Raw genomic sequence first — 16362 nt, forward strand, 5'->3', positions numbered from 1 at the left:
ATTGTCTCAGCCGAACTTGGCTCTAGAGGATATAGAGAGGCAGAGGTTTCCTGGACGGTTGAAATCAAAGCCTTAGGTGTAGAGACTTCAAAGTAATAACCTAAATAACAACCTTGTTCATTCATGAAAGATGCTGCTATTCCAAAACTCATTACGCTAGTTGTCAGGAGAAGGTCAGGACTATGACACAGACCTCTAAGCTGCCTAAAGGGATTTAGTGTGGATCACCTTCTGCAGCACGCATTGCTCAATTCCAGCTGTCATCAGGCTAGAGGAGGCAGGAATACATTACCAGCCAGGATAATACTCTTTATTATATAGCTTATATGCCAGCTCACGGTGCCTTGGGGCAATGAGAGGAGCAATTACAAGGACAGGGATGTCTGGTGAGTGTGTCTCTGCACGTCTGTATATACACACACACACAAGCACACCTGCCAGCGTTTACCTCTCAAAGCCAATAAACTCCTAATACGTTATTTTCAAAGTTGCATCAATGTTTAATATGTCATCAGCCCTCTGATATGCACCACTGCTTACAGATGATCTCCAGTACAAGGACATGATCCTTATCCTGCAGTAATTTCAACCCAGTAATGCACACGTAGTGTAATAAATCCCTTCTAAATCAGTACCATAGTTTACATTGGTTTATCTTCTAAAGTATGGCTCACACTGACACTAGTTATATATGTGTGTGTGAAGCTACAGCAACAATGTGGTAGTTTAGAAGGTTCAGCACTAAGTGCCTCAAACGCCCCAAAGGCTTTATTTGATTCAAAAGGGAACAAACACTGAAATCTCTGTTAGATGAAACACAATTTCACCATGACACCACCAACAGAGCCTCTCCGGTGCCCCAGCAACATTCAAAATTGCTGATTTTTAAATGTTCTATCTAACAATAATCCTCTGCGTCTGCGTTGAACCTCCCCGCGCTGCTTGTTCTTAACACACCAATATAACAACATTATGTGTTTCCAGATGGGAAAACATCACAAAAAGGCTGAATCAAATATTCATCCTGTGTTACCCGTCGATCGGTAATCTCCTATTTTCATTTCGGCACAGTCGCTCTTTCTATCCCCTTTCCCTCTGCTCTTTTGCTCCACGGTTTCATCTGCCGGCTTTTTTCCGATGTAATCTCTTTACGGATAAGGAATAAAAGAGAAAGAGAAATGATGATACCTTAACAACGACACAAAAGCTATTTGCTTTTACCGCTGGAGGTACTGATGATGTTCATCTCCCCCGTGTTTGCAGGCGAATGTGTTTGTGTGCTTGTGTATGCAAGTCCATTTGCATGAATACCCCTGAAATGAGCATCGTCACTTCGCAAGACACACTGAATCAGTTCTCACCTTTATCTATTGGATTTGGATCAGTTCAAATTTGAACGTTGTGCGGTTGACAGGAAAAGACGCGTTAAAGCAGACATGCACAAAGAAGAAGAAAACAATGACAGAGGCCTTAAACAATTTTCCAAAGCCTGCAACTCTGCTGGGAGCTCACTGCACCCCTGTACTTGTTAGCATTGATAACTCAGAAGCGTGTGTGTGAGTGTGTTTGTTTCTGGCCTTTACCCTGCACAAGGATGTCAGATGTTGATTGGATCGCAGCACACACACACAAACTTACACACACTGAGCTGCTTTCCTCTTAATAGCTTAACAACTTCTGAGAAAGTGGCCTGAACTCCAATCTTGGCACAAACAAAATAAAAACACTCGCTACCTTTATTCTAGACATACAGACCGTGCACTTCCTGTTCTTCTCAATCTTCTACCGCTGATCCAGTTCAAGGCTGTGGGGGGCTGGAGCCTATCCCAGCCGTCATTAGACACACTGAACAGTGTGTTGCAGGGCTTCTGCAGAATATTTAGAAGTCATGCTTTCTTTATTTTTTTCAAAGAAATTTAAATTTTATTTATATTTATATTTTTACCCATACCCAACTGGAAAGAATATTAAAACATTTCAAAGGTAGTAATTGATTTACCATGCGATGGCCTGTTGAGTTTTGAGCTTTTCTTTCACAGTGGGGATCAGTGTATTCTTTCAGTCAGACAAACAAATGGGCAACAAACCCATCTGCTCTCAAGAATCTCTGAAACCTCTTACTGCCATGAGATGAGCCTCACATGTGTGTGCTTTGCACATATTTGCTCTCACTCTGTCTCCTACTCCCGTCATCATTGCCAGTGCTCCCAGAGGTAATTATAAAAAGTTTCAGACCGTGATTCTGAAGACCTCGGACTATTCACCAATCATTACTCTGCAGATCAATTGCTTTGGACTGAACACACACTCTCAGAAGCACTGAACAATTAAAAGTCAGCATGAGGGAAAAATTTATACACACACATTAGGTATTTGCCCCCTTCCTTTTTTCTGCATATACTTACAAGATCTTTTTGAGGCGTGTGTGTGTGTGTGTGTGTGTGTGTGTGTGTGTGTGTGTGTGTGTGTGTGTGTGTGTGTGTGTGGCATGCACTAATATTACTAATCTATTCAGCAAATACTCAAGTGCAAATGTAGTCTTACAGAGGACATTCAAGGAGACCAGACTTAGACGAATGAACACATCACCACAAAGCTTATGTACATAAAAGTGGAAGATGATTCAATAGAGCTTAACGCCAATCTGCTGCTAGAGAAAAGCAGAAGCTGTGAAATCTTTATTTGATAAGAGCTTCAAAAACAGCCCACAACTGGGAGGGCCCAAATGAGCCAAATCCAGTGACAGCTACAAACAAACCTTTTGCTCCAAGCAAAACAAACATTTTTATGTTTTCTCTTCAAAGAATCATAAAGTTAATACACTCCACAGTCTGGCTTATCAAAGGCCTCGGAGTGGGTGAGTATGAACGCACACACGTCAGTCAGTATGTGTGTATATCCGTGTTGCATGATGTATGTTCATATGTTTTTCTCATTTTCCCGTGATCCACACGCACACACAGCCCTTGCACATAGACCCATGAGTATAAAAGGAAAAGGTAGCCAACTGTTAATTGCAGTAAACCCCCAAAGATGTGTTGATGTTTCAAAAGCTTCACAAAGTCTACTGAAAGCCATTTTTTGTTCATCACGTAACATAAATCTCACAGATAAATTTAAAAAAAGCAAACAAACAGGAGAAAGAACTTTAAAAATTGTGAAAGGCTTTTTTAGGGGGAAAATGCTGTTTTTAATGTATGTGAAACTGCATGTATGTGCACACAAGGCACACGGAGACGGCACCACAGAGCTGCAGGGTCACAGATGAAATACCTGAGAGAATAATGTATTACTGAGACTTGTGTATGCACAGTTGGATGCCGGGAACAGTCTCTTATATGGACCTAAATATAGGAACTCTGCTCTTGCTGCCTGTGGACTCTCACTTAGTCTCCCTGTTTCTGTCTGACTGGCTTGAACGCACACACAGGCGCGCGCAAGCACACACCCCTCAACAAACACTCAAGGTTATCACAACTTTTGTCTCACACACAAACTTGCACATTTGTGTGTGTGTGTCTCATGAGGACTCTGGTGAAGTAGGGCAGGCTGGAGGAAAGTGGGGCAACAGGGGGGCGGGAAGTGAGCCCAGTCAGAATATCAATAATGGATAAACATGTTACCATCAGCAGGGAGTGAAGGAGAAGGAGTCATGGAGAGAAATAGAGGACCTGGGAGAAAGGGTAAAGAGTTGCAACAAAGGACAAGCGCATAGAAGAGGTTAGTGAAAACGAGGAGGTGAGAACGACAAAAACACTCCCACAGACGCAGGTGAGGGGAAGATGACTAAGGAAGACGTTAAAGGTTTTTTCTAAACATTAACTTAAAGTCACCTTCACTGCACTGCGGTGAAGCTCGGAGACAAACATGTTAGACTCCAAATAAATCAGCAAAAACCAAAACATTCCTCAAAAAATTATTTCATTAATTTAGGTAAAAAAACATTTTAATACGGTGTTACTGCAAACAACTTTTCTTTTACGAGTAACCATGAAACTAGGAAAAAAAAAACTTTTTTAGCCACTTTTGTCACTTTGTAACAGTTAATGCCGTTTCTACTCCATTTGCAAGTGAAATGTGTGCACATCAACCACCTCCGTCGGCGCGAATGCATATTACTTTAGTGATAATACCTCTGCAATTTTTTTTGGTCATCTTTTTTTCTTCCCAAAGAGTCCTTGAATCGGTGGTAGTAAGTGCTGGAGCGGAGGCGAGTGAGAGAATGGGGGGAAAATGAAAGGAAGTAAGGTTGAGTTTGGAACTGTACCATTTTTCACATTTAAGCAGGCAAACCGATGTGAGAGGTGAGCCATCCAACGGTGTTCCAAATCCATTTAGCCTGAGGTAAATGATGAAAATAGGATGCACAGGGCTCCACTCTGCACGCCATTGTCACCCCTGATTCATATTTATGCAGCCTTTAGCATAAAATCAGCAGTGTGTGTGTGTGTGTGTGAGAGAGAGAGAGAGACGCTCTGTTTTTTCATGTCTGCCTCTATGAGAGTATGAAGGGGGAGGAAAAAGAAAGAGGAGGGCGTTCAGAGGTTTTTCTGCTACAAGGCATCTTACTTTTTGTATAAATTTTGCCTCTTGTAACCCCAGGTGTGTGTGTGTGTGTGTGTGTGTGTGTGTGTGTGTGTGTGTGTGTGTGTGTGTGTGTGTGCGCATGTATTCGTGTGTACTTTTGTGCAGTCTGAACTGTATATTTGCATTTGGAAACCATCTTACTGATTGGCTCCTTGGCGCTTGAGTTCAACAGTCCACGAGGCATTTTTGGGCAATTGAAAAATTCAGCTGTGTCCACTTTTGTCTGCTCTGGTCCGACACAAAAGAGGCACGATGGTGAACAATGGAGCGAAAAAGAAAAAGACTTGTGCCCTCTCAAATGTGTTACATAGTGCATTATTGATTCAACACAGGTAAACACCAGCAAACAAATTGATGCACTATTTATTCTTAAGGGCATCAATAAAATGGAAAAGTCATGTAGGAGAGATGGGGATTTGTGTCCTAGAATGTCTGCGTGTGTGTGTGTGTGTGTGTGTGTGTGTGTGTGTGTGTGTGTGTGTGTGTGTGTGTGTGTGTGTGTGTGCGTGCGTGTGTGTGTGTGTGTGTAAACACACTGACAGCCTGCCTCTGTTCTTATCCCCATGTACAAGCCTCTCTATTATTCCTTCCTTAATGGCACTAATTAGACTGTTCCCTTTAATTAATCTACCTTTGACTGAGCGAGTGTTTGTCTGTGTGTGTGAGCGCACAGTGTGCTTGTGTACTTGTGTGGGCGACTTTGTATGTAGGCAACACTGCAAATGTGACCCAGTGATCCCAGCGCTCTGGAAATAAGTGGCAGGATTTATGCAACATGTGGAGCTCCTTGAATTCTCAGAGCAGGGCAAAACTGCACACCTACGAGGTGTCAAGGTGGAGAGACTACAAGTGGAGTCCACTATGGTCTCCTAATTTCCTGCAAAGGGTGCAATTAACAAAAGCAGTGCTCTTGGTTTGCATGAGGAAGTACGGAGGAGCAGTGGGGGGATTGCAGATGGAGTTTGCACCAGTTCTCCTGTTTCTTTAATAAATACGATCCCGCATAGTTCTCCCTCTTTTCTCTGTTTCCTCTTGACTGTTTCTTATTTTGGTTTGCCTTGGGTCCCGTGGAAAACCCAGTCCACCTCAGCAGAGAAAATGAGACAGTGTTTCTGCCTATTGACTTACTGTTTTCTTTCCATAATTGTTGCCATAAAGCATAATTAAACTTCATTGTTCATTCCTCCATCCTCCCCCTGCCTCTTTGCCACTCTCTTTCTCTGCTCTTCACGAGTTAGAAAGTAATTATATCTCAGTATGCCTCCAAGACGGCACACTCCTGATCCACTGATGAGAGCAGGCTGGGAGGTTGAATATAATGAAAAGGAATACATTACAGGATGCTGGAACACCATAAGCCTGTCCTTACAGATACCTGCTGCTTCGACATAGCATACCAATAGGTTCTCACAAAATCCCACCACAGCTACAAGACAGAATTGAGTTGTTCGTTTTCTTCTTTTTCTTCTTCTTTTTTTGTAAGTCAAAGTAACATGAGTGCATAAGGGTTGATATTGCGTACGGGGTAATCATATTGCACTGTTTTTCTACTCCGGGAGTAACCACTGGGGAAAATTTCGACTTGTTTTTCCACGTTTGCTCTATCTATTGATAGCTACGTAACGCGCTGTCGGCCTCAAGATAATTAAAATCAAAATCTCTGCAATCAGAGCTTGAGGTAAAGTGACATCCTCCCCTATATTTGCATTTACATCTTTGCTTTTCTTTCATGTGAAAAAAGGCAGAAAAGGTGGGAGACAGACAACAACAGCAACGCAACCTCGCCCGTCTCCTGGATTTTCAAAACAACAAAAATCTCCAGAGTACCTTCTGCATTGTGAGGTGTTTACTTTGTCTGACTAACATGCAGCATTCCCTGCTCAAATGTAACAGTCACAGTACTGAAAACAAAGTGAGTACAAACAGAACACAGCACCTGCTTTCTTTGTACAGTAGTTTGCTATAAATTAAATCACTGGGTGGTATTCATATAATATGTTTTTGATGATTGATTTTTGTTTGTGCTTTAATATCATTGCATCATGTAAAGGAAAAAAACCACAATCCAATGCTCCAGTGGATCTAATTATCAAGAACAATTCAGCTCTCTTCTTTCTCTTTAAAGTAGACAACACACTCTTATTACATACTACACTAGTATATATTAGTATATAATACAATATTATTATATACTACACTGATGTAGCAATATTTTTTGCTACATCACTGTTTCATTTTACTCCTTTTCAAGCATCTTTGGTCTTAGAGAACCTAAAATCTTCAGCATATATTCGCTAATGCACTCTCATCAAACTTCAATGCAATTTTCCTGTGAAGAAGAAAAAAACTACAACCAAACCCAACCACGAGACAAGATTTCAAAACCTGCCTGGCAAAGCTTTTTTAAGTTAATAAGGTTACGTTTAGGTATATAAACATGTTTTTGGTTAAAAAGCGGGATGTCCCACACCCTTTGTGGTTAAAGCTAAAACAAACATACCAACCAGTTGTTATTGAACCTCTACAGCAGAAATAATAATGTATAGAGACTGTTATAGAAGAGCTGTAGGACAAACAGAACAGGAGCAGCATGTGTCAAAGGTCAAAAGCAGAACTTTTCTTTCTTCCCAGAGGTTGTTTTTCCCATAAACTAGCTCTGTTTTTGTGTACATGTGTGTCTGTGTGTGCGTGCGTGTGACCATCTGAGCATATGAGGTAATAATTAAGGCATATAAGGCAAGAGTGAAGAATATTGTGGGAAATGAAGTGTTAAAATTTACAGAAGAGGGAGGAAAAAAAGCCTAAAGAGGGGATAAATGACAAAATATGCAATAGCTTAGGGAGGTGCCACCTCTGCAGCCACTTTTCTGTCACAGAGCGAAGAAACCAGCATCACAGCATCAGCATACAAACACCTCAGTAATGAAGCGCCAGCAGTCCTGGGCTCTAACCACACAGACCTATCCATCTCCCCCATGCATTATTCACCACACACAGCCATTTTACCGCCCAGCGCACCCGGCAAAGATTGGTTCCACTTTTTATTTATCTGTTTTTCATCCCCACCCTCCTTTCCCTCCTCCTTCCTTTCCGCAGCTTTTCAATTAAATTAAGGCAAGCGCGACACTAAATCCATGCAGCAGAGGCTGCCCACATGACAATTAGACTGTCAGCTAGACAGAGAAAAAGGAAGAGACCAGATAGTGAGGAAAGCCTAGGTAGGCTGGCAGCGCCGAAATGCTCATTTAGAGAAGTCAACTAGAGCCCAGACAATATGTCCGAGATAGTGCTTTGTAGTTCTTTGAGAACACATTCTGCTCAGACTACAAGTACAATCTTAAAGGCCAGCTTTAAATATCTAATAAAATCAACCAGTTAATTAAGCACAAATGTAAACATTAAACAATTTATACAAATAAACTACAGATTTAGATCATACTTCATCTGATTAATGTCTTTCAGATGAACCCTATAATCAACCTGCGGCATTATTTCCCAGCTTTGTGGAGTGCTTTGGTTTGAATGCTGGCAACTGTGCCAAGAGCTGGAGTTAGTACGCTACAGGTGCACCTAACAAGGTTAATAAAGTGCAAGCTGATTAGTCTACCGTGTGCGCTAAGAAGGAGAAGCAGTGGTTTTAGATTCCCTTTATTAGATGATGGGATCGAGGAAACAGTTGCCTCTTCAATTTGAAGCAAACGGAATAACACAGAGAAACAAGACAATCTCAAATTTTTCTTCTTTTCTTCTCACTAAATTGACCATAGCACTTGGCCCATATCAGTCTGCCATTTTCAAAATATCTCTTCTACTAGCCTGAAAATGTGTCCTTATTAGAGTACACATTCATTCTTGTAGTGTCTGAGCAGTTAAAGAAATTACTACTTGCTCCTCCAAGTCGTTTTTCAAAGGGAAAAAAAGTCTCCTAGACCTCGTGCAAAAATGGCAAGATTCAGCAGAACACTAACCCAAATATCTCAAAGATTTGAATAATGAAAAACTGCATTCAGTTAATCACCTCCAGATAAACTTTGCCTGTTTAGTCTACGCTGCCCTTTAATTGCACCACATTTTATGCATTGATGCTAAATTAAACTAACTGATTAGAATTAGATTTTTAACGTTGCTCTCCCGGCATTGATTAAACTCTTAAAAGCACATCTCATTTGCCTTTGTTTAGTATGCATGAATCTATAAATTCCATCGCCAATGCCAATGCAAATTCAGCATTGACTACCTGCACTGTAAAGCTACCCTTTGCCGCAAAGGTTGTAAAACAGGAGTAACTCAAATGCATTAAATCCAGAAAATAGCTCTGAAAAAGAGAAAGAAGACGAAGACTATCTGTGATTTTGTGGTACGAGATCATTAACAATCAAATCACCTCATATTTGGAAAACATGGACCATCCAGCTTATTATCAGCGATCTGTTTCAAAGCTACTACTAGTAGCAAACTACTACTGTTGGCCAAAGACAAAGGAACAGAAGAGGAAGGCAGGTTCAGAGGTGGCAAGATGATGAAGAGGGTGAGAACAGGAAGACCACAGAGAAGATTCATGGATGTAGTGAGGGAGGTCATGCAGAGGGTTGGTGTGACTGAGGAAGATACTGGGGATCTGTTATGGTGACCCCTTAAAGGAGCATATGAAAGAGGGATAATAAGAAAATAGACAACGTACAAATGACAAAGCATAGATACTGAAGGTGTACTAGCTACCGAAACATAATGAAACATAAAGAAGGATGCAGATATGACATAAAACCCCATTCTCCATGATCGATACTTTCAAATGACCTTGAGTGACAGTAAAAACAAATTGCCTTACTTTCCCGGTTTTCCCGGTGTACATGTGTGCCTTTGCATCTCTGCTCAAACCTGGGTCTTTGGGATGTCTCCTGCGACAGGTAAAGTGAGGTTTTGCCGGAGACAATTGGGAGTCAGAAGTCATTTTAGGGAGACCGCTATTCCTGAAATGAGCTGCGACAGAACCCAAACTAAGCAATTAAGGAAAAGGTCAGGCTGAATAGATAGTCTCCGCTTTCGTGAAGGAGGAGAAGCACACGCGCACGCACACACATACGCATATTGTCGTGTAATAAGTAGTGTTAGCTTTAGTGTGAGAATGAATAAATGAACACACAGGCATGCAGACGCAGAGCAACAGACAGTATGAAAGTGTGCAGATTCCATGACATGCATGGGAGGACACTTACATGCACAAAGACACCCATCGGTCCAGATTCTGAAATCAGTGGCCCACGTCAAAGGGTAGTTGAGATGGTGACATTTCACCAAAGGGCCTTTTAATGAAATGTGACTGGTATAAGTGAAACAGCAGAGGGGACCACGCTTAATGTTGCAATATTAGTTCAAATGAGATAGGGCCAGGATGCAGGAGATACATGTTTGGGATAGTTAGAAAGTGAGCTAGCTGGTGATACAGGAAAAATGAGAAAATAAGAGTCACTGAAACGGAGGAGAGTGGGAGGGAGACAGACAGAAAGGGAAAATTGGAGAGATGCTCAGCTGAGTAAGAACACAGAAAAGTCATAGCCCAGATTCAATTAACGTCTGATTGCCGTTCTATTGCTGTAATATTATACAGCTGAGAGCGGTTTCATTTTTCAAACAAAGGCCACGTGTCTGCCTCACTTATGATCTCCCCCACACATACACTTATTTTTCCACACATGCATGTGCAGAATGTGGGGTTTCTCTCACTCTAGAGGAACAGAGATCATGGAAACAAAAGTGATGGTTTGGGAGAAAGAAAAAAAAGGTGTCTACCTGCAAGATTCACTGCAGGAGTTTTTGCAGGAATGAGGGACAGCCTATTTGTTTGGGATGATGAAGATATTTCCATCCAAGCAGCCATTTGTGGCGTTAGTGCTGTGGACAGCCTGTCAAATCTGCTTTAGCTCTCCGTCCTGTTTGCACACTGCTACCGTCACATGAACATCAACACACAACTGCCTTCTTCCCCACAGACCACAACAGGTGCACATCGCTGTGACTGTGGTGATGTGTGTTTTCCTGAAAGGAAGAGAAAGACGGGCTCACTTTGGGCACACCATTACCAGCACACCACCTCTGGGCTGAATTATTTAAGCCCGATACACACATGTGTGCACACAGAGTAAATGCATCATACTCATCTTTCCTGGCTGGCTCACAATCACCCAGTGGCAAAGCATTACACGAACGACAGGACAGAAGTTGGACGGTTGCTTTGTAGTAAGCACGTGGAACTCTTCTGGAGGAGTATTAAAAGAAGCTAATGTAATTTGTCAAACACCGCACATCCGTCAGCTGTGTAATAGAGGGAAATAGAGCTGAAACCATAATGTCATAGTGAGCTATAAAACAGACGCTCAGGGGCAACAATATCGCAGAACCTCAGGTCTTCAGAGACCGGACATCTGTCACAAACGCCGACACGCACTCCTGGGCAGGACATAAACACAACAGTGAACACATGTACACACGCTAATTGTCTCTTTCCACACAGTTATAACTTTGTGAGCACGTAAGTGGCTTTTGGGGAGACTCGAGGCATGAACGGAAGACAGACGCAGACACAGTATCTCCGTGTCTCCCTTTCTCTTCCTCAGCACACGCATTAAGTGGCGTAGGGGAGACTGTGAACTCTGGTTGAACTCGGGGTAGAAGAGAGGTGAGAGGCAGTGCCACTCACGTGCACGGACAGATACTCACATAAACACCCAGTGGTATTATGACAAATAGTGTGTGGCCAACTGCAGGTTGGTGCAATGTGCTTGGACACATACAGATGATGTTTTTAATCTTAAATTATGGGGTTTTAACTTTAATGTACACAAGCCGAGAACACACACACTCAATTTAACCCTGCATGTGTGTGCATGTGCATGCCTGTAGTCAGAATCCCATTAACCTTTACAAACCTCCTCCCTTAAATACAGCTGAGTGATTGAGTGTTATTGAAATCCCCCATCAATTATGGATTGGAGAAAAGCACCGCCATATTCCCCTTGTACATCAGACACACAAGGGATGATCATAGCGAACATATATGTACTCCCTGAAAAAAAAGTTTTTAAAAAACACATAAAATTGTTTTCTTTTAATTTGCACAGTGTTATGGTTATGATTATTATATTTTATTTTAGCTTTTCACCTGCAGGTATGAGCAGGATTAAGGTAGATAGTGCTGGGGATTTCTTGTGCGGTAAAGCTGTGGTGCACTCTGGTGATGGTGGTGCCAAGTTTTCCTCTAAAAGATTAATGTGTAACTTTGTGTGACCCCGGCTCACTGCCTCACTAAGTCTCATTGGCAACCTTGGCCTGGAGTGCTCACCAAGTGCTGTGAGGCATGGCTCATCACACACATGCACACATGTGCACATACACACAAAAACCAATCACCCGCTGTGCAATATATAAGCAAAAGTTGTCGCACAAAGGTGTGCAGACACGTGTTGACACATACACACACATGCACACAAAACAGAGCAGCCTATGCATTTTCATATGTACTGGTGCACACATTCATAGATGCCTACACACATAGACGCGCACACACACACAGTGGCTAACTGGTGGTTGATCAGGCCAATCTAAATGCTAAACAAGATTCTGTCTCAGTGGTAAGGTGGTAGCCAGCTACAGACTGTCTCTTCTCTGGAGGTTCCAAACAAGGGGAGATAAAATTCATATGTGTGTGTGTGTATTTGTGTGTGCATTGGAGTTCATTTTCAAGACAATCAAACACAGCGAGGTCTCTGAGGCACATGCAAGAAAAAAAGTACTTTATATTCTCCCAAATTAATTGCTAAGTAGACAAAAGTAATCAAATAAACACATACACACGCACACAAACACAAACACAGCACAAACACAAAGACACTGTGCTACAGCTAACTCAGCCTCAAAACAATGCGTGTATAAAGATACAGCCTTTGAAATCATCTCCCTGATTCAACTATAAGCCTCCACAATGATGCTTCTTTGCAAACAGAAAACAACGAGAAGTGTAAATATGCATGTACTCATACTTGGTATTCTGTGTGGCAGCTTTGCTCTCCCACAGGCCCACTGCAGATAAGCAAGATAGCAACTACAACTTAATGGGTTTCGGGGAAAAGACAACATATTCCACATTATATATTATAATATGTGCGATGTCTCACTGCTTATTCTAGTATGAGCCACCCTGTTAAGGTGTGTTCGCACACGAACTTTGGACAATTTCTCAGACAACTGTCAGACATTTCCCACATATTCTGATGTGCACTATTGTAAATACTTCATTGTGTAGAAAAAGGAGCAGGGCACATGACACCCACTTACTAGCAGTGAATACACGGGACTATTATTTGTGCTATTCATACATTGGTGCAATCAGAAATCTTGTAGTTTGTTCCATGGAGCCAGCAGGCCAAATACTGTTAAATGTGGGATCTGACTGCAGACACGCACACAGACACACACACACACACACACACACACACACACACACACACACACTCTTCTTCTTTTCTTCTTCTTGCAGTTCACCTGGATTCATCTGTTTGGGACTATGTGCGTTTGAGCTAATGAGAGCACACAAAGGACACTCTGATTAAGATTGGCTTACTGGGTAATGAAAACCCACTGTAGTACTCCTGTGAGAGACACTGGGAAGAAGAGGAATGAGAGAGTGAAGTAATGAAGTAATGAAGGAGCAAACAGCTTGCAGTTTGGAGAAAGCAGTGTGTCTGGAGCACAGAGGAATGGAAACAGACAGGGAGCTAAAGAAATGAGAGGAGATAGTACAGGTTAGAGAGCACTGGGGGCAGGGGATATGAGTCACGCATGGATATACATTTGCATGCATTTGACATTAAGAGCAGAGGTGAAGAACAAGCTACCTGGAGTCACTGGAAAAGGATACATTGTTTGAAAGTCATGTGGTCATCTCAGCACTTTGCTATGAAACAGGTTGCCTCAAAGTTGTTGCCACTTGCTTCAAATTAGACGACAGGGCTCAGGTGTGTGACTGGGAGACTCTTCGGCCTTTATCGTAAATCCCACGGCTACCCTGATCTATAATTCATACCGACAAATGGAGGCAACACCAGCAGGAACACAAGTCGTATGCACACACACTTTCAAAGCCTCAAAACCCATCGCCACACACACAATCTCATTCTTTCAGGCAATCTGCGGAATGACTATGTCTCTTGGGATGTAGGCTAAACACCCATTGCTATGGTGATGGAGCTTGGGCTCTATCCAAAGAGACAGAGATGATATATAGAGAGGTTCATCCTCCTTGGATGGCCATGAGGGGAAAACAGCAGCCAAATAACACCAGTGCCTAGAGGGCCTCAGGGCCTTTCAATTTGGGGGAAATTGTTGCTCGCAGCAGCATACAGGGATATTTGTCACGTCACTGGACAATCCAGAGCAACATATCACTATCGATTGAACTGCTCGGGTTTTACGTGACATGCTTCACAGGAAAAGGTCTGCTGCGTGAAGTCGGTATGTCAGCATGAATGTGTGTGTGTGTGTGTGTGTGTGTGTGTGTGTGTGTGTGTGTGTGTGTGTGTGTGTGTGTGTGTGTGTGTGTTTTAGAGAGAGAAAGGAGAAACTACCCATACGGAAAAGAAATAGTAAAAACTTATATGTGATTAGTCATGAAAGTGGCCACTTTCGCATTACTTTCATACATTGTTTTAGTAAGTATCCAAAACATACAAGTTTCATTATATAATTTTTCAAGGGATCTTATATCTGTTTTCACACTTATATGCTTTTCATACAAGTTTCACACAAGACAGATACAAACTTTATAAGTTTTATATATATCTTTTCCATATGGGTAGAGTATATCAACCTACGTGTAGATGATGATTTTTCATTAGTGTCAATACTGTCTGATGCTAGATTTCCTGACACCTCTCAATGTTAAATACACGTAGACATTGAGGGCTAGCAGGAGGGACCATGCGCTTACCTGCTGCTCTCTGGCAGGTAGCTCCATGCCCTCCTGGGTTTTAAATGCACCTTAGAACACACATGCATCAACACTACAATGAGCGGGTGGAGGGAGGTTTGGAGTCTTCTCCCACCCCCATTCTCTGCGGCCTGCTGGAGCGTGGGGGGGGGGGGGGGGGGGGGGGGGGGCTAGGAGGAGGAGTTGGCCGTCCGACTGCGGTCTGGAGTGTGGGGCCTCCCTGCTGCTGCAGAGTCGGGGCGGTCTGCCTCCCCCCACCGCAGGGAAAAGGGTAACACCACCTGGGTCTGGGTGCAGTTCCCCCCTCCAGGGGCAAGGGTACCTAGACCCAGTTCTTAGAGTACGCTTGGGGAGTGTGATCGTGTGTACAGCGTCTCTTTATGTCTGTCTTCACGTTGGTTGAGTGTGGAGTAAGTGCATATGAGAGCATGAGGGTGGGAATGGATGTTTGTATATGTGTGTGCCTGTATGTCTGTGTCTATATGTCAGGTTGGGTGTCAGGCGCCACCTCTCTGGGGACATCTCAGGCCCTCCAAGGTTTGGAGGCCTATCTCCCTCTACCACCACTTCCCCTGCCAGTGGCAGACTCCCTCAGACATCGGTGCGTTGGTGGTTCTTTGTGTCCGGGGATGGGCGTCCAGGTACACACCGACTCACTCCTTGGCGGCCGCTTATCGGGGCCTGGAGCCTGGGGCTCGCTCGGGCCACTTCGGAGGTGGGGTGCCCCTGGCCTCTCGGCCTGGGGCTCGGTCTCTCAGGCACGGCTGGCTGCCGGCGGAGCTCACGGGCGCGTCACTGCAACTCGCCCTGGCTTCTGCTCCACGGCTGCTGAGTGAGCCCTCATCTGGGACTGTCATGGTCCGTGGCCCGCCGTCCGAGGTGCTGATGGGATGCCCACTCCCGTGGGCGTGGCTGCTATCTCCACACCTGCATCCCATCCCAGGGGATCACCAGGTGGACTATTTAATCCTGCCCAGCCTGCTGCTCCACGCCAGTCCGTAGTCGTCCTTCAGCGGTAACGTACACCTGCGGGAAAGCCCTTATGCAAACCTATCCGTGTGAACTAACTCTGCCCTGTGTACTCAGATCACAGCTCGGCGTGTTTGAGCCACCAGCCTGTCCACCTGCCCGTCCGGAAATTTGGATCACGATCAGCCCCAGCTGCCTCGACCTTTCTGGAGCTTCTCCCCACGGACCCTCACCCCTCCCTCCGGTTCCCTCGGCCCCGCTATCATCGTAAGACGCGTACTCTACCTCCCCTCGTATGCTGCCGTTTTCTCCGCACCCCAATAATCCTTTTTCCTTTTTCTGTTTCAGCCTCCCACAGTCCCGCTCTCGGCGTTCCAGCGCGACTCGCCTCCCGGTCCCTCGGTTTCTCTGGTTCCGTGTGTTTTTTTCCCTTCTACCCTCCCGGGACACCCTCAGTTATAATAAAGTTTATTTTTTGTTCTCTCGTACCTCTGTGTGTGTGTTCTGCTCCTGGGTCCAGCTTGTGCGAGGAACTTCGGTTCATGACAGGGACTCTCCTCAGCTCTTTCTGGGACAGTGGCGCGGCTGCCCCTCTGTTGGTCTTCCTTGGTCTCTTGTGTTCTGGGGGCCTCTGGATGTCTGGAGTTTTGATCTCCTCCATACCTGCTTCATGCCCTGGAGGACGGGGCTGTGGCCCCCCCACACCCTCTAGCAGATCATTACATGAAGGAACCTTTTAAAAAAAACAAGCGCGTCCATGTTCACAGGTGTACACACGGGTGATCACACCCACAAACTACACCCTTTCTGGCTCCTACCTCAAA

This window comes from Aulonocara sp. 'chitande type north' Nkhata Bay, linkage group LG18 (assembly GCF_057382095.1).
Source record: "Aulonocara sp. 'chitande type north' Nkhata Bay isolate Kocher_YH1m ecotype deep benthic linkage group LG18, A_spYH_male_GT1.1, whole genome shotgun sequence".
In the NCBI taxonomy this organism is placed as follows: Eukaryota; Metazoa; Chordata; class Actinopteri; order Cichliformes; family Cichlidae; genus Aulonocara; species Aulonocara sp. 'chitande type north' Nkhata Bay.